This window comes from Elephas maximus, chromosome 18, assembly GCF_024166365.1.
Source record: "Elephas maximus indicus isolate mEleMax1 chromosome 18, mEleMax1 primary haplotype, whole genome shotgun sequence".
Taxonomy (NCBI): Eukaryota; Metazoa; Chordata; class Mammalia; order Proboscidea; family Elephantidae; genus Elephas; species Elephas maximus.
The window spans coordinates 65,174,538-65,197,585 of NC_064836.1; positions in this window are offsets into that span (position 1 = coordinate 65,174,538).

Below are 23,048 nucleotides of genomic sequence, written 5' to 3' on the forward strand. Positions count from 1 at the left end.
TCTCCTTTGATCCAGGTTGGTTGAGACTCATTGATCCATCTTAGATGGCCGCTTGTTAGCATTTAAGACCCCAGACGCCACACTTCAAAGTGGGATGCAGGATGTTTTCATAATAGATTTTATTATGCCAATTGACTTAGATGTCTCCTGAACCCATAGTCCCCAGATCCCTGCCCCTGCTTATTCAGGAAACTTCTTTGCTTTTGCTTTAGTCAAGTTGTATTGAACTCCCCTGTATTGAGTGTTGTCCTTCCTTTCACCTAAAGTAGGTCTTAACTGGGATCTAATCAGTAAATAACCCTCTCCCGCCCTCCCTGCCTCCCCCCTCTTGTAACCACAAAAGAATGTGTTCTTCTCAGTTTAAACTATTTCTCAAGATCTTATAATAGTGGTCTTACACGATATTTGTCCTTTTGCAACTGACTAATTTCACTCAGCATAATGCCTTCCAGAATCCTCCATGTTATGAAATGTCTCACAGATTCATCACTGTTCTTTATCGATGCATTGTATTCCATTGTGTGAATATACCATAATTTATTTAACCATTCATCTATCGATGGACACCTTGGTTGCTTTTTGCTATTGTAAACAGTGCTGCAATAAACATGAGTGTGCATATATCTGTCCGTGTAAAGGCTATTATTTCTCTAGGATATATCCTGAGGAGTGGGATTGCTGTGTCGTATGGTAGTTCTATTTCTAGCTTTTTAAGGAAGCGTCAAATCGATTTCCAAATTGATTGTACCATTTTACATTCCCACCAGCAGTGGATAAGTGTTCCAATCTCTCCATAACCTCTCCAACATTTATTATTTTGTGTTTTTTGGATTAATACCAGCCTTGCTGGAGTGAGATGAAATCTCATTATGATTTTAATTTGCATTTCTCTAATGGCTAATGATCAAGAGCATTTTCTCATGTATCTGTTAGCCTCCTGAATGTCTTCTTTAGTGAAGTGTCTGTTCATACCTTTGCCCAATTTTTAATTGGGTTGTTTGTCTTTTTGTGGTTGAGTTTTACCAGAATCATGTAGATTTTAGCGATCAGGCGCTGGTCGGAGGTGTCATAGCTAAAAATTCTTTCCCAGTCCGTAGGTAGTCTTTTTACTCTTTTGGTGAAGTCTTTGGATGAGCATAGGTGTTTGATTTTTAGGAGCTCCCAGTTAACTGGTTTCTCTTTGTCATTTTCAGTAATGTTTTGTATTCTGTTTAAGCCTTGTATTAGCTCTCCTAACGTTGTCCCTGTTTTTTATTCCATGATCTTTATTGTTTTAGACTTTATGTTTAGATCTTTAATCCATTTGGAGTTAGTTTTTGTGCATGGGGTGAGGTATGGGTCCTGTTTCATTTTTTTGCAGATGGATATCCAGTTATGCCAGCACCATTTGTTAAAAAGACTATCTTTTCCCCAATTAACTGACACTGGGACTTTGTCAAATATCAGCTGCTCATATGTGGATGGATTTATATCTGAGTCCTCAATTCTTTCCCATTGGTCTGTGTCTGTTGTTGTACCAGTACCAGGCTGTTTTGACTACTGTGGCTGTACAATAGGTTCTAAAATCAGGTAGAGTGAGGCCTCCCACTTTCTTCTTCTTTTTCAGTAATGCTTTGCTTATCCGGGGCTTCTTTCCCTTCCATATGAAGTTGGTGATTTGTTTCTCCATCACATTAAAAAATGCCATTGGAATTTGGATCGGAAGTGCATTGTATGTATAGATGGCTTTTGGTAGAATAGACATTTTTACTATGTTAAGTCTTCCTATCCATGAGCAAGGTATGTTTTCCCACTTAAGTAGGTCCTTTTTAGTTTCTTGCAGTAGTACTTTGTAGTTTTCTTTGTATAGGTCTTTTACATCTTTGGTAAGATTTATTCCTAAGTGTTTTATCTTCTTGGGGGCTACTGTGAATGGTATTGATTTGGTGATTTCCTCTTCGATGTTCTTTTTGTTGATGTAGAGGAATCCAAGTGATTTTTGTATGTTTATCTTATAACCTGAGAATCTGCCAAACTGTTCTATTAGTTTCACTAGTTTCCTGGAGGATTCCTTAGAGTTTTCTGTGTATAAGATCATGTCATCTGCAAATAATGATAATTTTACTTCTTCCTTGCCAAACCAGATGCCCTTTATTTCTTTGTCTAGCCTAATTGCTCTGGCTAGGACTTCCAGCACAATGTTGAATAAGAGCGGTGATAAAGAGCATCATTGTCTGGTTTCCGTTCTCAAGGAAAATGATTTCAGGCTCTCTCCATTTAGGATGATGTTGCTGTTGATTTTCTAAAGATGCCCTTTATTATGTTGAGGAATTTTCCTTCAATTCCTATTTTGCTGAGAGTTTTTATCATGAATGGGTGTTGGACTTTGTCAAATGCCTTTTCTGAATTAATAGATAAGATCATCTGGTTTTTGTCTTTCGATTTATTTATATGGTAAATTACATTCATTGTTTTTCTAATATTGAAACAACCTTGCATACCTGGTATAACTCCCACTTGGTCATGGTGGATTATTTTTTTGATATGGTGTTGAATTTTATTGGCTAGAATTTTGTTGAGGATTTTTACATCTATGTTCATGAGGGATATAGGTCTAATTTTCTTTTTTTGTGGTGTCTTTACTTGGTTTTGATATCAGGGATATGCTGGCTTCATAGAATGAGTTAGGTAGTATTCCATCATTTTCTATGCTTTGAAATTCCTTTAGTAGTAGTGGTGTTAACTCTTTTCTGAAAGTTTGGTAGAACTCTGCAGTGAAGCCATTCAGGCCAGGGCTTTTTTTTTTTTTTTTTTGGGAGTTTTTCGATTACCTTTTCAATCTCTTTTTCTGTTATGGGTCTATTTAGTTGTTCTACTTCTGATTGTGTTAGTTTAGGTAGGTAGTGCGTTTCTAGGAATTCATCCATTTCTTCTAGATTTTCAAATTTGTTAGAGTACAATTTTTCGTAGTAATCTGATATGATTCTTTTAATTTCAGTTGGGTCTGTTGTAATATGGCCTATCTCATTTCTTATTCTGGTTTTCTGTTTCCTTTTCTGTATTTCTTCAGTCAGTCTGGCCAATGGTTTATCAATTTTGTTAATTTTTTCAAAGAACCAACTTTTGGTTTTGTTAGTTCTTTGAATTGTTTTTCTGTTCTGTAATTCATTTAATTCTGCTCTAATTTTTATTATTTATTTTCTTCTGGTTCCTGACAGATTCTTTTGTTGCTTGCTTTCTATTTGTTCAAGCTGTAGGGACAGTTCTCTGATTTTGGCTCTTTCTTCTTTATGTATGTGTGCATTTATTGATATAAATTGACCTCTGGGCACTGCTTTCACTGTGTCCCAGAGTTATTGATAGGAAGTGTTTTCAGTCTCGTTGCTTTCTATGAATTTTTTTGTTCCCTCCTTAATGTATTCTATATTCCAGTCTTTTTTTGAGCAGGGTATTGTTCAGTTTCCACGTATTTGAATTCTTTTCCCTGATTTTTCTGTAATTGATATCCACTTTTATGGCCTTATGATCTGAGAAGATGCTTTGTAATATTTTGATGCTTTGGATTCTGCAAAGGTTTGTTTTATGACCTAATATGTGACCTATTCTAGAGAATGTTTCATGTGCACTAGAAAAAAAAGTACACTTTGCAGCTATTGGGTGGAGTGTTCTGTATAAGTCAAGGAGGTCAAGTTGGTTGATTGTAGCAATTAGATCTTCCGTGTCTCTATTTAGCTTTTTACTGGAAGTCTGTCCTCCTAAAGTGGTGTATTGAAGTCTCCTACTATAATTGTGGAGGTGCCTATCTCACTTTTCAATTCTGTTAAGGTTTGTTTTATGTATCTTGCAGCTCTGTCATTGGGTGCATAAATATTTAACATGGTTATGTCTTCCTGGTAAATTGTCCCTTTAATCATTATGTAGTGTCCTTCTTTATCCTTTGTGGTGGATTTAACTTTAAAGCCTATTTAGTTGGAAATTAATATTGCCACTCCTGCTCTTTTTTGATTGTTGTTCGCTTAATGTATTTTTTCCATCCTTTCAGTTTTCGTTTATTGGTTTCTCTAAGATTTGTCTCTTGTAGGTAATGTTTTTTTTATCCAGTCTGAGACTGTCTGTCTCTTTATTGGTGCATTTAGTCCATTTACATTCAGCGTAATTACAGGTAAGTATGTGTTTAGTGCTGTCATTTTGATGCCTTTTTTTGTGTGTTGTTGACAATTTCATTTTTCCGCTTACTTTTTCTGCTGAGAAGTTTTTCCTCATAAATTGTGTGTTCCTTGTTTTCAAAGTGCTTGAATTTATTTTTGCTGAGTCATTATGTTTATCTTGGTTTTTATTTTGAAGTATGGAATTGTTAGACCTCTTTGTTTTTACCTTAATACTTACCCCTATTTTTCTAAGTAAAAACCTAACTTGTATCCTCTCTATATGGAAGATCTATGCCTCCTGTATTTAGTCCCTCTTTTTTTGATTATTATAATCTTTTACATAATGACTTCAGTGATTCCCTGTTTTGAGCATTTTTTTCTTTTTTAAATTAATCTTTTGTTGTTTTTGTGATTTCCCTATTTGAGTTGATATCAGGATGTCCTCTTCTGTGACTTTGTGTTGTGTTGGTATCTGATATTATTGTTTTTCTGACCAAAGAATTTTCTTTAGTAATTCTTGTAGCTTTGGTTTGGTTTTTGCAAATTCCCTAAGCTTGTGTTTACCTGTAAATGTCTTAATTTCACCTTCATATTTGAGAGAGAGCTTTGCTGGATATATGATTCTTGGCTGGCAGTTTTTCTCCTTCAGCGCTCTTTATGTTAACCCATTGCCTTCTTGCCTGCATGGTTTCTGCCAGTAGTCTGAACTTATTCTTATTGATTCTCCTTTGTAGGTGACTTTTCGTTTATCCCTAGCTACTTTTAAAATTTTGTCTTTATCTTTGATTTTGGCAAGTTTGATGGTAATATGTCTTGGTGATTTTCTTTTGGGATCTATCTCATAGGGTTTTCGATGAACATCTTGGATAGATATCCTTTTGTCTTTCATGGTGCCAGGGAAGTTTTCTGCCAACAGATCTTCAACTGTTCTCTCTGTATTTTCTGTTATCCCTCCCTGTTCTGGAACTCCAATGACGTGCAAGTTATTGCTCTTGATAGAGTCCCACATGATTCTTAGGGTTTCTTCATTTTTTTTAATTCTCTTATCTGATTTTTATTCAACTGTATTGGTGTCAATTGCCTTATCCTCTAACTCCCCCACTTTGCATTCGAATTCCTTGATTCTGCTTCTCTGACTTCCTATGGAGTCGTCTAATTCTGTAATTTTATTGTTAATCTTTTGGATTACTGAATGCTGCCTGTCTATGGATTCTTGCAGGTTATTAATTTTTCCACTATGTTCTGGAATAATCTTTTTGAGTTTTTCAACTGCTTTATCAGTGTGTTCCTTGGCTTTTTCTGTAGATTGTTTTATTTCATTTCTGAGGTCTTTCCTGATGTCTTGAAGCATTATGTATATTAGTTTTTTATATTCTACATCTGGCAATTCCAGGATTGTATGTTCATTTGGAAAAGATTTTAATTCTTTAATTTGAGGATTTCTAGAAGCCATTATAGTCTGCTTCTTTTTGTGATTTCATATCGACTGCTGTCTCTGAGCCATCTATAAGATATTATAATGATTTATTTTATATTTGCTCACTGAGTCCTATCTTCTTGTTTTATTTTGTTTTGGTATACCCATATGGGCTACTAGATTCCACTATCATGATTGTTGTAGCCTTTGAATTACTTATATCCTTTTACCAGCTTGTTTGACCTGTTACTTGCTATATGAGCCTATGAGTCCCTTCACTATTCTTGAATAGAATCAGCTTAGGTTGCTGATTGTGGATCACCTAGTGTGTGGTGTAGGCTGTCATCTGTTAACTTAGAGGAGTAATGATGATGATTGTATGCACCAGATTCTAGTAGTGGCAGGGGGTCACACTCTGAGGAGGGCAGGATGCTGACAGTCTTCCCCCACGTGCCAGTGAGGTAAAAAAAAAAAAAAAAGAGTGTCTCTATTCCTAGAGTACTTTGGTGAGTGGGCTCTACTGCTGTACCTTAGGCACCCAATTCTTGTACCTCTAAAGATTGGTAGGCATCACTATCCTCAGACCTGTTTAGCAGGTGGCTAGGTGGTGTAGGTGGAGCTTTAGCCCTCAGTTCCCTGCTGTGGATCAGTGAGGGCTCTGTTTAATAGGTAAAGAGGTATCAGACCTCCAAAACTTGTCTTTCCACTGCTTCGCAAAACCAATTACAGTCAGATCTCTATCAGAATTGCCTGTGCATTATAATAGCCACCTGGCTCCCTGTAGGGATGAAAGCCAGAGACTGTGGATCTCTTTTGCTTGGCTGGAGCTTATTGTGTATTATTATTCTAGTTTAGGGAAGTAGGGAAGGATTTTTCTCTCCCGGATTGTTAATTGCTGCTTCTCTCAGGCCAGGACAATGGGTTAGGAAAAAAAAAAACACAGAGGACTTCACTCCCTGGCCCAGGAAATTCCAAAGCTAATGAATCCACCTGGGACAGGAAGAGAAGGGATCAGATAGATAGGAGAGAGTAGTGCTGCAATGTAGACAAAATTACTTATCTTGTTTGGTGAAGACTTTTTTATCTGAGATTCCAGAGTGGTGTGTAGCCTATGTGTGCTGGCTGGGTCGAGACTGCCCCCAAGGGCCAGGCCTGCGTCCCTTGCTTGCACCATCTCAGGGAGCCGTGATCAACTCCTCTGCTCCTAGTCCAAAGCCCAGTGCCAAGGTTTTCTGGCTGGGATGCTGCGCTCCAGGCTCCAAAACCAGTTGCTTCTTCCCCATGATTTCTCTTCTCCTGTCAGCTGTGTCAGTGTGCAACCTGTGTGCACTGGCTGGGTTTCCAGCCGAGGTTACTCCAGGGGGTTTGGGCTGCGTCCCGTGCTTGCGCCATCTCAGGAAGCTGTGATCTGCTCTTCAGTGCTTAGTTCAAAGCCCAGCACCAAGGTTTTCTGACTGGGATGCTGGCACCTGACTACAAAAACAGTCTCTGCTTCCCCATGGATTCTTGTTCTCCTGTCAGCCACATCAGGGTGCAGCCTGCTTGCACTGGCTGAGTCTCTGCTGAGGTTACTACAGGGGTTTAGGGGATAGGGCCGCATCCCATGCTTGCCCTGTCTCAGTAAGCCGCAATCAACCCAACCACTCTGGCACCAGGGAATTGCGAGGGCTCAAGGCTGTGGTGGGTGATGCTGGTTCCAGAAGTGGTCACAGCTTTACCACTTGGCTTTTTGCTCCCCTGTCACTCAGGTCAACTCCTTAGTTCTGTGTTTGATGGTTAGAGTTTGTAGATTGTCATGTATGTCACTTGTTTTTCTGAGTCTTTGTTGCAGGAGGGATCCACAGTGTCTTCTACCTAGTCAGTCTTCTCAGCCCCACCTCCTAGGTAACCAATTTGGCCAGCAGAAGGACTCAAGAAAATTCTTTGTCCCCACAGGCTTTAAACTTTCCTCCCTTGTCAAGATACACCTGGGTTGCTACTCAACACCAGAAAGCCTGCTGACATCATAACAAAAAAACCTGTGTATGAAGCCTTTTTGTTCTCACAGGCAGAGACTCTCTTCCGACACTGGATGACTTCCACCAGATGATTCCATCAGCCTCATTAAGGGAGACCCAGAAACAATAAACAACCCTGCCTAGGAAGTATATTTGTTTCTGCATGCCTGAGACTCTCCTCCACTGGCCAGACAAAGACAATGGCTGGGGGACACCAGTAGGGGAAATCCTGCCACAAGATGTGCTTAGCTATTTAATAGTGGACATAGAGCATTATACATTTCAAGATCCATACACAACATAAAGAGTAAACCCTAATGTAAACTGTGGACTTTTTAGTTAATAGTAATGTTGATACCGGTTCATCAGTGGTGACAAATCTACCACATGAATGTAAGATATTGATAATAGGAGAAATAGTGTGTACAGGGAGCGGGGGTTCTTTTGTCTGTACTTCATGAGCAATTTTTTTGGTAAACCTGAACCTGCTCTAAAAAGAAATTTTATTAAAATATTGTAAAAATTAAAAATAGAAAATCTTTTGAGGAAAAAATAGAAGTTATATAAAAAGGCAGCAAATGTAAAGTATCCAAAAACAAAAAATGACTCATAGTAGCCCTATACGACAGAGTAGAACTGCCCCATAGAGTTCCCAAGGAGCGCCTGGTGGATTTGAACTGCTGACCCTTTGGTTAGCAGCCTTAGCACTTAGCCACTATGCCACCAGCTTTTCCAAAGTATAAAACTGAAAAATGAAATAACAGAAATAGAAAAGGACATTACATGAGCCCAATAGTAGAGTATTAGTGATAGAAGATAGAATAAAAGAAACTGAGAAGAGGTCAATATAATTTACTCAGTCTCAACAATTGAGAGAAAATAGATTAAAAAAAAAAAATCAGCAGTCTCATTCACCTGTGGATCAATAAGTAAAGATCCAAAACTGTATCATCAAAGACCCAGAGTAGAGGAGAAAGAGAATGGGGCTAAAAGCATATTTGAAGAAAAATAGTAGTTAAGTTCCCAAATTTTACAAAATAAACAACAGATTTGAGATATCTAGCAAACCTCAGCTGGGATAAACCCAAAAATTTCCGTGCTAGGACACATCAAAATTAAACTTCTGAAAACAAAAGGCAAAGGGAAATCTTGAAAGCAGCCTGAGAAAAGTGGAACATTGACCATACAGAACACCAATTGTAATAACAGAAAATTTCTAATCTGAAGCCAAAGATGCCAGAAAGATGTAGGACAACATTTTTCATGTGCCAAAAGGAAGGAAACAAAAACCGTCAACCCAGAAATCTCTATACAGAAAAACAATCCTTTAGGAATGTATGAGAAATAAAGACATTCTCAGCTAAGTGAAAACTAAACCAATTTGTCACGAGTAGACTGACCCTTAAAGAATGGCTGAAGGAAGATCTTCAAACAGAAAGGAAATGATAAAGAAGGAATTTGGAGTGTTAGAAAAGAAAAACAATGAAAAAAGCAGAAATAAAAAAAAATATATATATAGCCACATACAAATGACTATTCTCATGAGTTTTAAAGGTTATACTTGATGGTTGAAACAAAAATAAAATTTCATCTTACTCAAGGCACTGTTTAAAAATGGGAATGGTAAGCAAGCCTAAAATAAGGTAGGCCTCCACATTTCACATTTCACATTTCACTCAAATTTTTTAAGAACCCATGAAACATTCTTAAAGGTAGACAATATCCTGTACCATGAAACAATTTTTTGGAAATTGAAATCATAAAGTGTATTTTCTAATAATAGTGGAATTAAACTAGAAATCAGTAAGAGAAAAACAGGAAAATGTTTAAACACGGAAATTACTCAACACACTTGGAAATAAACTATGGTCAAAGGGGAAGTGTCAAAGTCCTCAAAGAAAATATGGTCTATTCCCATTCTTCACAGATTTCCATATTTTAAAATTTGCCTACTCACTAAAATGTTTTTGTAACTCAAAAATCAATTCTCACAGCATATTTGCAGACATCCATGATATGTATATTCACAGTCTTGTAAAATACGTGAGTTGCCCAAGGTACACATTCCTAGCCAAGTCAAACAAGACTGGTTTGATATTTATTTGTTAATTCAATATTTGTAGCAATTTGAAAAATGTAACTACCATAAATATTCCAAATAACTGTATACACAGAATATATATGTACATATAAACAAAAAATTAGTATATCAAAATAGGTGGGAAGCAGCTAAAACAATAATGAGAGAGAAATTTATAGTATTAAATGCTTACATTAGAAAAAAGAAAAGGCCTAAAGTCAATAATCTAAGTTTCTACTTCAAAATACTAGAGCAATAAAAGGGCAAAATAAACTTAAAGCAAGTTTAGAAAGAAGGAAACAGCAAACATAAAGCAGATGTCAGCAAAATTAAAAATAGAAAAACTAACAAAAATCTCCTAAAATCTAGTTATTAAAAAATAAATAAAATCAATAGACATCTAGTAAGGCTACCAAAATAAGTAGAGAAAAGAAATGAATCTCCAGTAACCAGAATGAAATAGGGGATATCACTACAGACACTGTAGTCATAAAGAAAAAAAAAAAACACAAGGAATATGACAAATAACTGTATGTTCAGGAATTCAATATCTTAATATCTTAGAAGAAATGGATCAATTCCTTGAAAGTCACAAATTATCAAAAGTGAATCAGGTGAAATAGAACATCTAAATTGTCTTGTAACCATTAAATTAATTCATTTTATAATTTAAATGTTCTCAAAAAAGAAATTTCTATGTCTAGATGTTGTCACTAGGGAATTCTGCCAAACACGTAAAGAAGAATTGACACCAATTTAGACAATCACTTCCAGGATATAGAAAAGGAGGAAACACTTCCTGTCTCATTTTATGAAACTAATATCATTAAGATATCAAAGACAGACACAATACAAATAAATATAACTATACACTAGTATTTTTAATTAACTTAGACACAAAATGCTAAACAAAATATTATCAAATACAAATATTAAATAAATTACACACCATGACCAAGTGTAATTTAGTCCAGATGTGAAAAATTATTTCAACATTTATAAATCAATCAGTATAATCTACCATGGCAACAGACTACAAAAGATTAATCATGATCTCATCAACTGACTCAAAAAATGTATTTGACTAAATTTACCACCCATTCATGATAAAAACAATCTAAACTAAGCATAGAGGACTTTCTCAACTTAATTAAAAAAACAGCCACAAAAACCTTTAATATTTTCCTGATAGAATCCTTCAATGTTGCAACCTGAGGCTTGAATTTTTCTTAAGTTCTTTCAGCTTGAGAAATACTGAGCATGTTCGTTTCTTTTGGTATTCTGTCTCCACATCTTTGCACATGTCATTTTAATATCTTACTTTGTCTTCTTGAGCCACCTTTTGAAATATTCTGTTCAACTCTTTCACTTCATCATTTCTTCCTTTAGCTTTAGCTAGTCAACATTCAAGAACAAGTTTCAGAGTCTCTTCTGACATCCATTTGTCTTTTCTTTCTTTCTGGTCTTTTTAATGGCCTCTTACTTTCTTCATGTATGAAGTCCTTGGTGTCATTACACAACACGTCTGGTTTTTGGTCATTAGTGTTCAATGTGTCCTCTATTCTTGAGTTGGTCTCCAAGTTCAGATGTGATATGCTTAAGGTGGTATTTGGTCTCTTGGACTTGTTCTAATTTTCTTCAGTATCAGCTTGAACTTGCATGTGAGCAATTGATTGTTTCTTCCACAGACGGCCCCTGGCCTTGTTTTGACCCATGATATTGAGCTTTTCCATAGTCTTTTTCCAGAGATGTAGTCAATTTGATTCTTATGTATTCCACCTGCTGAGGTCCACTGTGTAGTTCCTATTTATGTTGGTGAAAGAAAGGTATTGGCAATGAATAAAATTGTTGATCTTGCAAAATTCTGTCATGTGATCTCTGGCACAGTTTCTCTCTCCAAGGCTATGTTTTCCAACTACTGATCTTTCTTCTTTGTTTCCATCTTTCTCATGCCAATCACCATTAATTATCAATGCATCCGGATTGCATGTTCAATCAATTTTAAACTGCAGAAGTTGGTAAAAAGCTTCAGTTTCTTCATATTTGGCATTAGGGATTGATGTGTAAAGTTGACTAATAAGTTGTATTAACTGGTCTTCCTTGTAGGCACATGGATATTATTGTATCACTAACAGGGTTATACTTCAGGATAGATTTTGAAATGTTCTTTTTGAGAATGAGTGCAACACCATTCCTCTTCAAGTTGTCATTCCCAGCATAGTAGACCATATGATTGTTCAATTCAAATGGCCAATATCAGTCCATTTCAGCTCACTAATGCCTAGGATATTGATGTTTACTTGTTTCATCTCATTTTTTACTATATCCAATTTTCCTAGATTCAACAACACCCATGGAAAGCAGCAGTCAAGAAACCAAAAGATACACTGCAATGGGCAAATCTACTGAAAATGACCTCTTCAGTGTTGAAAAGCAAGGCCATCAACTTGAAGACTAAGGTGTTTCTGACCCAGGCCATGGTGTTTTCAATCACCTCATATGCATGTGAAAGCTGGGCAATCAATAAGGAAGACTGAACAAGAATTAACACCTTTGAATTGTGGTGTTGGCAAAGAATGTTGAATATACCATGGACCCATGGACTGCCGAAAGAATGAACAAATCTGTCTTGGAAGGAGTACAACCAGAATGCTCCTTAGAAGCAAATATGGCAAGACTACATCTCACATACTTTGGACATGTTATCAGGAGGGATCAGTCCCTGGAGAAGGACATCATGCTTGGTAAAGTAGAGGTACAGTGAAAAAGAGGAAGGTTCTCAACAAGATGGATTGACACAGTGGCTGCAACAGTGGGCTCAAGCATAACAACCATTGTGAAGATGGCACAGGACTGGGAAGTGTTTCGTTCTGTTGTACATAAGGTCACTATGAATCAGAACTGACTCGATGACACCTAATGACAACACAACAAAAACCTAGAGGTAACATTAGGATTAATGGTAAAAGATTCACTACTTTGTATCTTTCTTCCAATGCTATCAGGATGCATTGATAATTACTAGGGATTGAAATTCAAAAATTGGAAACAAAGAAGGATCAATAGTTGGAAATACGGTATTTGTGATAGAACCCATGCTGGAGATCACATGATAGAATTTTGCAAGACCAACAACTTCTTCATTGTAAATGCTTTTTAATCACCAACATAAATGACAACTATACATGTGGACCTCACCAGATAGAATACACAGGAATCAAATCAACTACATCTGTGGAGAGCAACAATAGAAAAGCTCAATATCATTGGTCAAAACAAGGCCAGGGGCTGACTGTGGAACAGACCATCAATTGCCCATATACAAGTTTAAGTTGAAGCTGAAGAAATTTAGAGAAAGTCCATGAGAGGCAAAATATGACTATGAGTATATCCTACCTGAATTTAGAGACCATCTTGAGAATAGATTTGAAGCATTAAACTCTAATGGCTAAAGACCAGACGACTTGTGGAATGACATCAAGGACATCATACATGAAGAAAACAAGGGTCATCAAAAAGACAGGAAAGAAAGGAAAGACCAAAGATGTCAGAAGACACTCTGAAACTTACTTTTGAACATCAAGTAGTTAAAGCAAATGAAAGAAATGATGACGTAAAAGAGCTGAACAGAAGATTTCAAAGGGCAGCTAGAGAAGACAAAGTATTATAATAACATGTGCAAAGACCTGAAGTTAGAAAACCAAAAGGGAAGAATGTGCTCAGTATTTCTCAAGCTGAAAGAACTAAAGAAAAAATTCAAGCCTCAAGTTGCAATAGTGAAGTATTCTGTGGGCAAAATACCAAAAAACGCCAAAATACAGAGTCACTGCATCAAACAGAATTAGTTGATGTTCAATCATTTCAGGAGATAGCATGTGATCAAGAACCATTGGTCTTGAAGGAATAAGTTCAAGCTGCACTGAAGACATTGGTGAAAAACAGAATACCAGTTGAGATGTTTCAACATACACATGAAGTGCTGGAAGTGCTCACTTGTTTATGCCAAGAAATTTGGAAGACAGCTACCTGGCCAACTGATTGGAAGAGATACATATTTATGCATATTTCAAAGAAAGGTGATCTGAATGAATGCTGAAGTTATTTAACAGTATCATTAATTTCACACACAAGTAAAATTTTGCTGAATATCATTCAAAAGTAGTTGCAACAGTATATTGACAGGGAACTGCTAGAAGTCAGATTCAGAAGAGGACATGGAACAAAGGATATCATTGCCGATGTCAGATGGATCCTAGCTGAAAGCACAGAATACCAGAAAGATGTTAACCTGGATTTTATTGACTATATAAAGGCATTTGACTGTATAGATCGTAACAAATTATGGATAATATTGCGAAGAATGGAAATTCCAGAACAAATTACTGTGCTTATGAGAAAGCCGTACATAGACCAAAAGGCAGCCATTTGAACAGAACAAGGGGATACTGCATGATTTAAAGTTAGGAAAGGTATACATGAGGGTGATATCCTTTCACCATACTTATTCAATCTGTATACAGAGCAAATAATCCAAGACGCTGGGCAATATGAAGAAGAACAGGATAACAAGATTGGAGAAAGACTAATTAACAAACTGCAGGTGACAGACAACACAACCTTGCTTGCTGAAAGTGAAGAAGGCTTGAAGCACTTATGGATGAAGAACAAAGACAACAACCTTCAGTGTGGCTTAAACCTCAACTTAAAGGAAACAAAAATTCTCACAACTGGACCAATAAGCAACATCACGACAGAGAAAAGATTGAAGTTGTCAAGAATTTCGTTTTACTTGGATACATAATCAACACCCATGGAAGCAACAGTCAACAAATCAAATGACACATTACATTGGGCAAATCTGCTGCAAAAAGATCTCTTTAAAGTGTTAAAGAGCAAAGATGTCACTTTAAGGACTAAGGTGCACTTGACTCATTCCGTGGTGTCTTCAAGCACCTTATATGCATGTGAAACCTGGGCAATGCATAAGGAAGACCAAAGAAGAATTGATGCCTTTGAGTTATGGTGTTGGCAAAGAATATTGAATATACCATGGACTGCCAAAAGAACAAACAAATGTCTCTTGGAAGAAGTACAGCCAGAATGCTCCTTAGAAGCTAGGATGGCTAGACTTTGTCTCACATGTTTTAGAAGTGTTTTCAGGAGAGAACAGTCCCTAGAGAAGGACATCATACTTGGTAAAGCAGAGGGTCAGCGAAAAATAGAAAGACCCTCAACGAGATGCGTTAACTCAGTGGCTGCGACAATGGGCTCAAGCACAACAATGATTATGAGGAAGCCGCAGGACTGGGCTGTAATTCTTTCTCTTGTAAATAGTGTTGCTATGAGTCAGAACCGACTCGATGGCACCTAACAATGACAATAACTTTCTTCCTAATATCGAGAAAAACACATGCATGTTCACTCTCACCATTCTTATTCCACAATGTACTAGAAATTCCAAACAGTGTAATAAAGCAAGTAAAGGCATACAAATCAGAAGTTAGAAATAAAATGGATCCATTTTCAGATGGGATGATTGTCTATATATAATATCCCAAGGAATCTAAATAAAAATCTTCTAGAATAAGTGAGTTCAACAAAGTCAACAAAGAAAAATTAATTGCATTTCTTTATACTAACATTGAATATTTGAAAACTGAAAATAAAATTGCAATACAACTTATAAGTGAATCAAAAAATAAACTACCTACTTATCATATAACAAAACATACACAGGCTCTGTACTGTAAACATTAAAAATTAGACAAGAAAGAAATAAAAGAAAACCTAAATAAATGAAGAGACATACCATGTTTTTGGATAGGAAGCCTCTTTCAATTCACCCAAATTGATCCATGGGTTTAATTCAGTCTGAATTAAATACCCACTGTCTTAGTCATCTAGTGCTGCTATAACAGAAATACAAGTGGAGGGCTTTAACAAAGACAAGTTTATAGTCTCACAGTCCAGTAGGCTAGAAATCTGAATTCAGTGTGCCAGCTCCAGGGGAAGGCTTTCTCTCTCTGTCGGCTCTGGAGGAAGGTCTTTGCGATGCATCAGTCTTACCTTGGTCAGGGAGCATCTCAGCACAGGAACCTCAGGTCCAAAGGACAGGCTCTGCTCCTGGCACTGCATTCTTGGTGATATGAGGTTCCCATGTCTCTCTGCTCGCTTCTCTCTTTTATAGCTCAAAAAAGATTGGCTTCAGACACTATCTAATCTTGTAAACCTCATCGGTATAACTGCCACTAATCCATTTTATCACATCATAGTGGTAGGATTTGCAACACATAGGGAAATCACATCAGAAGATAAAATGGTAGACAATCATACAATCACACAAGAGAATCATACCTAGCCAAGTAACAGATATTTTTGGGGGGCACAATTCAATCCATGACACCAACCAAGATAATTTTAAACACAGACAAGCTTGTTCTAAACTATATAGGAAAAGGCCCATGTCCTAAAATAACTAAAATGATCTTGACCAGGAATATAAATGGGGAGAATAAATCTGCCTTATTTAAAGTGTACACAATAATCAAAGCAATGTGATATTGACAGAGATATAGACACATCAATAAATGGAACAGGATCCAAAAAAAAAACCGTTGCAGTCCAGTCGATTTCAACTCGTGCCAACCCTAAAGGGCAGAGTAGAACTGCCCTGTAGGGTTTCCAAGGAGCGCCTGGTGGATTTGAACTGGCGATCTTTTGGTTAGCAGCTATAGCTCTTAACCACTGAGCCACCAGGGTTTCTGTGGAAAAGAATTGAGAAGTTAAAAATAGGCACACACAAATATGCTCAACTGATTTTTTTTACTAAGGTGCAAATGCAATTGAAAGGAGGAATGGCGGCCTTAGCAACAAATAGTATTGAAATAATTAGACATTCGTAGACGAAACACAAAAGTACAAACTAAACCTCACACATTATACAAAAGTTAACTGAAAATGGATCATAGAATTATATGCCAAAAAAAAAAAAAACAGGAGAAAATCTTAGAGATCCAGGGCATGGCAAAAGTTCATAAACTTAACAAGGAAATCATGATCCATAAAAGAAAATACTGATAAATTGAACTTCATCAGATTTAAAACATTTTCTTTGTAAAAATTGTGTAAAGACTAGGAGAAAAAAAAAATTCATATAATATAACCAACAAAGGACTCGTATCTGGAATATAAAAAGAACTCTAAAAAATTCAACAATAAAAAGTAGATGAGTAAATAGAAAATGAGCCAAAGACATGAAGATACATTTCACAGAAGAGGATATACAGATGAAAATAAGCACAAAAAAAGATGTTCAACATTGTTATCCATTGGGGAACTATACATTAGAAATGCAATAAGAAATGTAACAAAACCTTTGGAAAACAGCAAAAGCAGTGCTCGCAGGGAAATTTATGACAATAAATACATACATTTAAAAAGAAGAAAAGTCCAAAATCAATAATTTAACCTGATAATTCAAACAAATAGAAAAGAAAGAGTAAAAGAAGATCAAAGTTACCAAAAGAAAGGAAATAATAAATATCAGAGCAGAAGTAAATGAACTACCTTATGATAGCCATCCTCCTCCTAGATATCTACTCTAAAGATCTGAAAACAATGACTGAAGTAGGCATATGCACAACTATTTTCATTGCAGCATTATTCCCAGTAGCAAAAAGATGGGAATGACCTAAGTGCCCATCAATGGATGAATGAATAAACAAATCATGCTACATACAATGGAATACCATAAGGAATAATGATGAGTTCTTGAAACATAACATGGATGAATGTGGAGGACATTATACTGAGTAAAATAAGTGAATCATAAAGGACGGATATTGCATGGTATCATCTTTATAAAAAGACAATAATAGGTACACAACAGAAGCAATTTTCTTTGCTGGTTACCAGGGATGGGAGGGACAGGGAGGCAAAATCACTTTCTAGATAATAGAAACTTGTTATTAGGGGTTATGGGAACGGCAATACCCAATATGGGTGAAGTCTGCCCAAAACTTGGCCAAAGCAAATGAAGACGCTAAGAAGTGCACAAGAATAAGAGACAATTTTGGTAAATACTTTAACATATGCAATGTTGCAGCAACAGTAAAAACAACTAAAAAACATGTGTGTGGTTATATAAGTAGATATGCATTTATATATGTGTAGTTTTTTAGTGGATGGACCATGTGAGTTTATGGGTATACGTGTATAGGTTTATATGTAGGCATAAATCTGTGTTTGTGTGTGTTGCATATATATTTATATACATAATAAAGCACATACAGGCAAAGTGACAGATACTTTCTAGACATAACCAAACATCTCGCAGGATTGGTTTACTGGATTTGAAGGCTTAGGAGCATAAGATTGGAGAACAGCTCAGTCAATCGGCAAAACATAGTTCATAAATATATTGTTCTACATTCTAGTTTGCTGAGTAATGTTTGAGGTCTTAAAAGGTTGCGAGTGGCCATCTAAAATACAACTGTTGGTCTCTACTTGGCTGGAGAAAAAAAGAAAGAAACCAAAGACTGAAAGAAGAAACTAGTCTGTGGGATTAATAACCCACAAAAACCTCGACATCATTTATCCTGAGGCCTGAAGAACTAGATGATGCCCGACTACCATTAATGAATGTTCTAACCAGGGACACAAACCTCAAAGTCTTAAAAAAAAAAAGTCTAGAATTACTGGACTGGCAGATACTAGAGGATCTCCTGAAACTATCACCATAAAATACCATTTAAGCTTGGAACTGAAGCCACTCCCACAGGTCACCCTTTAGCCAGATGCCTGGCTCATAAGATAAATAATATCACCTGTGAGCACCTGTTCCTTCAAATAATCATCTATAATAGACCAAACAGTCAATACTTACCCTACAGCAAAGATAGGTAAGGGGATAGGGAAACTAGATAAATGGGCACAGAACAACCACAATGGAAATAACAAGAATGCTGACGCATTGTTAAAAATGTAACCAGTGTCACTGAAAAATGTGTATGTTTTTGTTAGGTGCCATCCAGTCAGCTCCAACTCAGCGACCCTATGTGTAACAGAAGGAAATATTGCCCTGTCCTGTGCCATCCTCACAAATGTTGTTATACTTGAGCCATTGTTTCAGCCACTGTGTCAATCCATCTCCTTGACGGTCTTCTTCTTTTTCGCCGACCCTCTACTTCAACAAGCATGATATCCTTCTCCAGGGACTGACCCCTACTGAAAACATGTCCAAAGTATGTGAGACGTAATCTCGCCATTCTTGCTTCTAAGGAGCATTCTGGTTGTACTTTTTGTAAAACAGACTTGTTCATTCTTTTGGCAGGCCATGGTATGTTCAATATTCTTTGCCAACACCACAATTCAAAGGCATCAATTCTTCTTTGGTCTTCCTTATTCATTGTCCAGCTTTCACACACATATGAGGCAATTGAAAACACCATGGCTTGGGTCAGGGACACCTTAGTCTTCAAAAAGGCATCTTTGGGAGGTGGTGCCAAGATGGCGCACTTGGTAGATGCTACCTCAGATCCCTCTTGCAACAAAGACTTGGGAAAACAAGTGAATTGATCACATACATAACAATCTACGAACCCTGAACAACAAACACAGATTTAGAGACGGAGAACCAACAAATACGGGGAAGCAGCGACTGTTTTCGGAGCCCGGAGTCAGCGTCCCAGTCAGGTAACCTTGGTGCCGGGCTTAGGTCTGGGCCCAGGGGAGCTGGACGCAAAATCTTATGACAGCGCAAACAAGGGGAGCAGCCCTACCCCCCTGAACTCACCCCGGGAGGGGGCCCAGCCAGTCCGTGCAGGTGACGTGGCAACGTGGCTGGTGGGAGAAGTCCCCGGGAGGCAATGACTGGTTTTGGAGCTGGGAGTGCAGCGTCCCAGCTGGGGAAACTTGGCGCCGGACTTTTGACTGGGCGCCATCACAGCGCAAGCATGGGGCGCAGCTCTACTCCCCTGAACTAACCCCGGGAGGGGGCCCAGCCAGTCTGCGGGGGCGGCGCGGTGACGCAGCTGGCGGGACGAGAAGTCCCCGGGAGGCAACGACTGATTTTGGAGCCAAGAGTACAGCGTCCCAGCAGGGGAACCTCGACGCTGGGCTTTGGACTGGCAGTGGAGGATCTGACCCCGGCTTCAGCGGGCCAGACCCTTGGGGGCAATCTCCACACAGCCAGCACACATAGGCGACACGCCCCTCGGGAATCTCAGATAAAATAGTCATTCCAAGCAAGATAAGTAACGTTGGCTATATTCCGAAGTGCTACTCTCCTATTTCTCTGAACCCTCCCCCACCCCTCCCAAGTGGCTTCATTAACATTGGAATTTCCTGAGCCAGAGGGAGAACAGCTCTGGCTCCGCGGCGGCCTTGCTTTCCCACCTTTTCTTTTTTTTTTGGTCTTTTCCTAACCCATTCTTCCGGCCTGAGAGAAGGAACTGCAAAAAACCCAGGAACCAAAAATCTATCTCTAATTGGACTAAAAACACAGAACCAGCTACAGCCAAGCATATATGATCCAAATCTCGGACTTTCATCCATAGAGGGAACAAGGTGGCGGTTATAATCCACAGGCAGTTCTTTCTGATAGGGATCTGACTGCATTTTTTTTTAGTGGATTTTCTGGAAAAACAAGTTTCCCAGGTCTGATATCTCTGCTTATTCAACAGAGCCCTAACTGACCCACAACAGGGAACTGAGGGCTGAAGCTCCCCCCAGACCACCTAGCCTCTTGCCTTAGGGGTCTAAGGAGGGTGACACCTACCAATCAGTAGAGGTACTTGCACTGGGGGCCTAAGGTACAGCTGCAGAGCCCTCCCACCAAGGTGCTACAGGAATAGAGACACACCTACCTCACTGACACTTGGGGGAAGCCTGTCAGCATCCTGCGCCCCCTGGAGTGTGAAGCCCAGCTGCTAATAGAATCTGGTGCACACAATTATCACCACTATTTCTCGAGGTGGATAGGTGTTAGGGTGCAGCACACACTTGATGACCCAAAATCAGATTCTACTCAAGAATAGTGAATAGACTCAGGCATATATATCTGGCAACAGCCCAAACGAGCTGGTAATAGGTCATAAGTAAGTCAAGGGCTACAACAAACAAGACAGCACAATCTAGTAGCCCATCCACGTATATTGAAAGAAAACAAAACAAGATAAGACTCAGTGAGCAATTATAGAATAAATCACTATATATATATATACATATATATATATATCTTAATGATGGCTCAGAGACAGCAGTCGATATCAAACCACATAAAGAAGCAGACCATGACAGCTTCTACAACCCCCCAAACAAAAGAATCAAAATCTTTCCCAAATGAAGATACAATCCTGGAATTATCAGATACAGAATATAAAAAACTATTTTACAGAATGCTTCAAGACATCAGAAACGAAATAAGGCAAACTGCAGAAAAAGCCAAGGAACACACTGATAAAACAGTTGAAGAACTCAAAAAGATTATTCAAGAACATAGTGGAAAAATTAATAAGTTGCAAGAATCCATAGAGAGACAGCATGCAGAAATCCAAAAGATTAACAATAAAATTACAGAATTAGACAATGCAATAGGAAGTCAGAGGAGCAGACTTGAGCAATTAGAATGCAGAGTGGAAAATCTGGAGGACCAGGGAATTAACACCAACATAGCTGAAAAAAAATCAGATAAAATAATTAAAAAAAATGAAGAAACCCTAAGAATCATGTGGAACTCTATCAAGAAGGATAACTTGCATGTGATTGGAGTCCCAGAACAGGGAGGGAGGACAGAAATCACAGACAGAATAGTTGAAGATCTGCTGACAGAAAACTTCCCTGACGTCATGAAAGACGAAAGGATATCTATCCAAGATGCTCACCGAACCCCATTTAAGATTGATCCAAAAGAAAAATACCAAGACATATTATCATCAAACTTGCCAAAACCAAAGATAAACAGAAAATTTTAAAAGCAGCCGGGGAGAAAAGAAAGGTCTCCTTCAAGTGAGAATCAATAAGAATAAGTTCAGACTACTCAGCAGAAACCACGCAGGCAAGAAGGCAACGGGATGACATATACAGAGCACTGAAGGAGAAAAACTGCCAGCCAAGGATCATATATCCAGTAGAACTCTCTCTGAAATATGAAGGCAAAATTAAGACATTTACAGATAAGCACAAGCTTAGAGAATTTGCAAAAACCAAACCAAAACTACAAGAAATACTAAAGGATATTGTTTGGTCAGAAAACCAATAATATCAGATACCAGCACAACACAAGGTCACAAAACAGAACATCCTGATATCAACTCAAATAGGGAAATCACAAAAACAAGTTAAGATTAATTAAAAAAAAAATGCTCAAAACAAGGAATCATTGAAGTCAATATGTAAAAGATCACAATAATCAAAAAGAGGGACTAAATACAGGTGGCATAGAACTGCCATATGGAGAGGGATACAAGGCGATACAGAGCAATACAAGTTAGGTTTTTACTTAAAAAAAAATAGGGGTAAATATTAAGGTAACCACAAAGAGGTATAACAACTCCGTAACTCAAAATAAAAGCCAAGAAAAACATAACGACTCAACAAACATAAAGTCAAACAAAACGAAAATGAGGATCTCACAATTTACTAAGAAAAACGTCTCAGCACAAAAAAGTGTGTGGAAAAATGAAATTGTCAACAACACACATAAAAAGGCATCAAAATGACAACACTAAACACTTATTTATCTATAATTACGCTGAATGTAACTGGACTAAATGCACCAATAAAGAGACAGAGAGCCTCAGACTGGATAAAGAAACACGATCCGTCTATATGCTGCCTACAAGAGACACACCTTAGACTTAGAGACACAAACAAACTAAAACTCAAAGGATGGAAAAATATATATCAAGCAAACAAGCAAAAACGGAGTAGCAATATTAATTTCTGACAAAATAGACTTTAGACTTAAATTCACCACAAAGGATAAAGAAGGACACTACATAATGATAAAAGGGACAATTGATCAGGAAGACATAACCATATTAAATATTTATGCACCCAATGACAGGGCTGCAAGATACATAAATCAAATTTTAACAGAACTGAAAAGTGAGCTAGACACCTCCACAATTATAGTAGGAGACTTCAACACACCAATTTCAGAGAAGGACAGGACATCCAGTAAGAAGCTCAATAGAGACACAGAAGACCTAATTACAACAATCAACCAATTTGACCTCATTGACTTTTACAGAACTCTCCACCCAACTGCTACAAAGTATACTTTTTTTTTTCTAGGGCACATGGAACAGTCTCTAGAATAGACCACATATTAGGTGATAAAACAAACCTTTGCAGAATCCAAAACATCGAAATATTACAAAGCATCTTCTCAGACCACAAGGCAATAAAACTAGAAATCAATAACA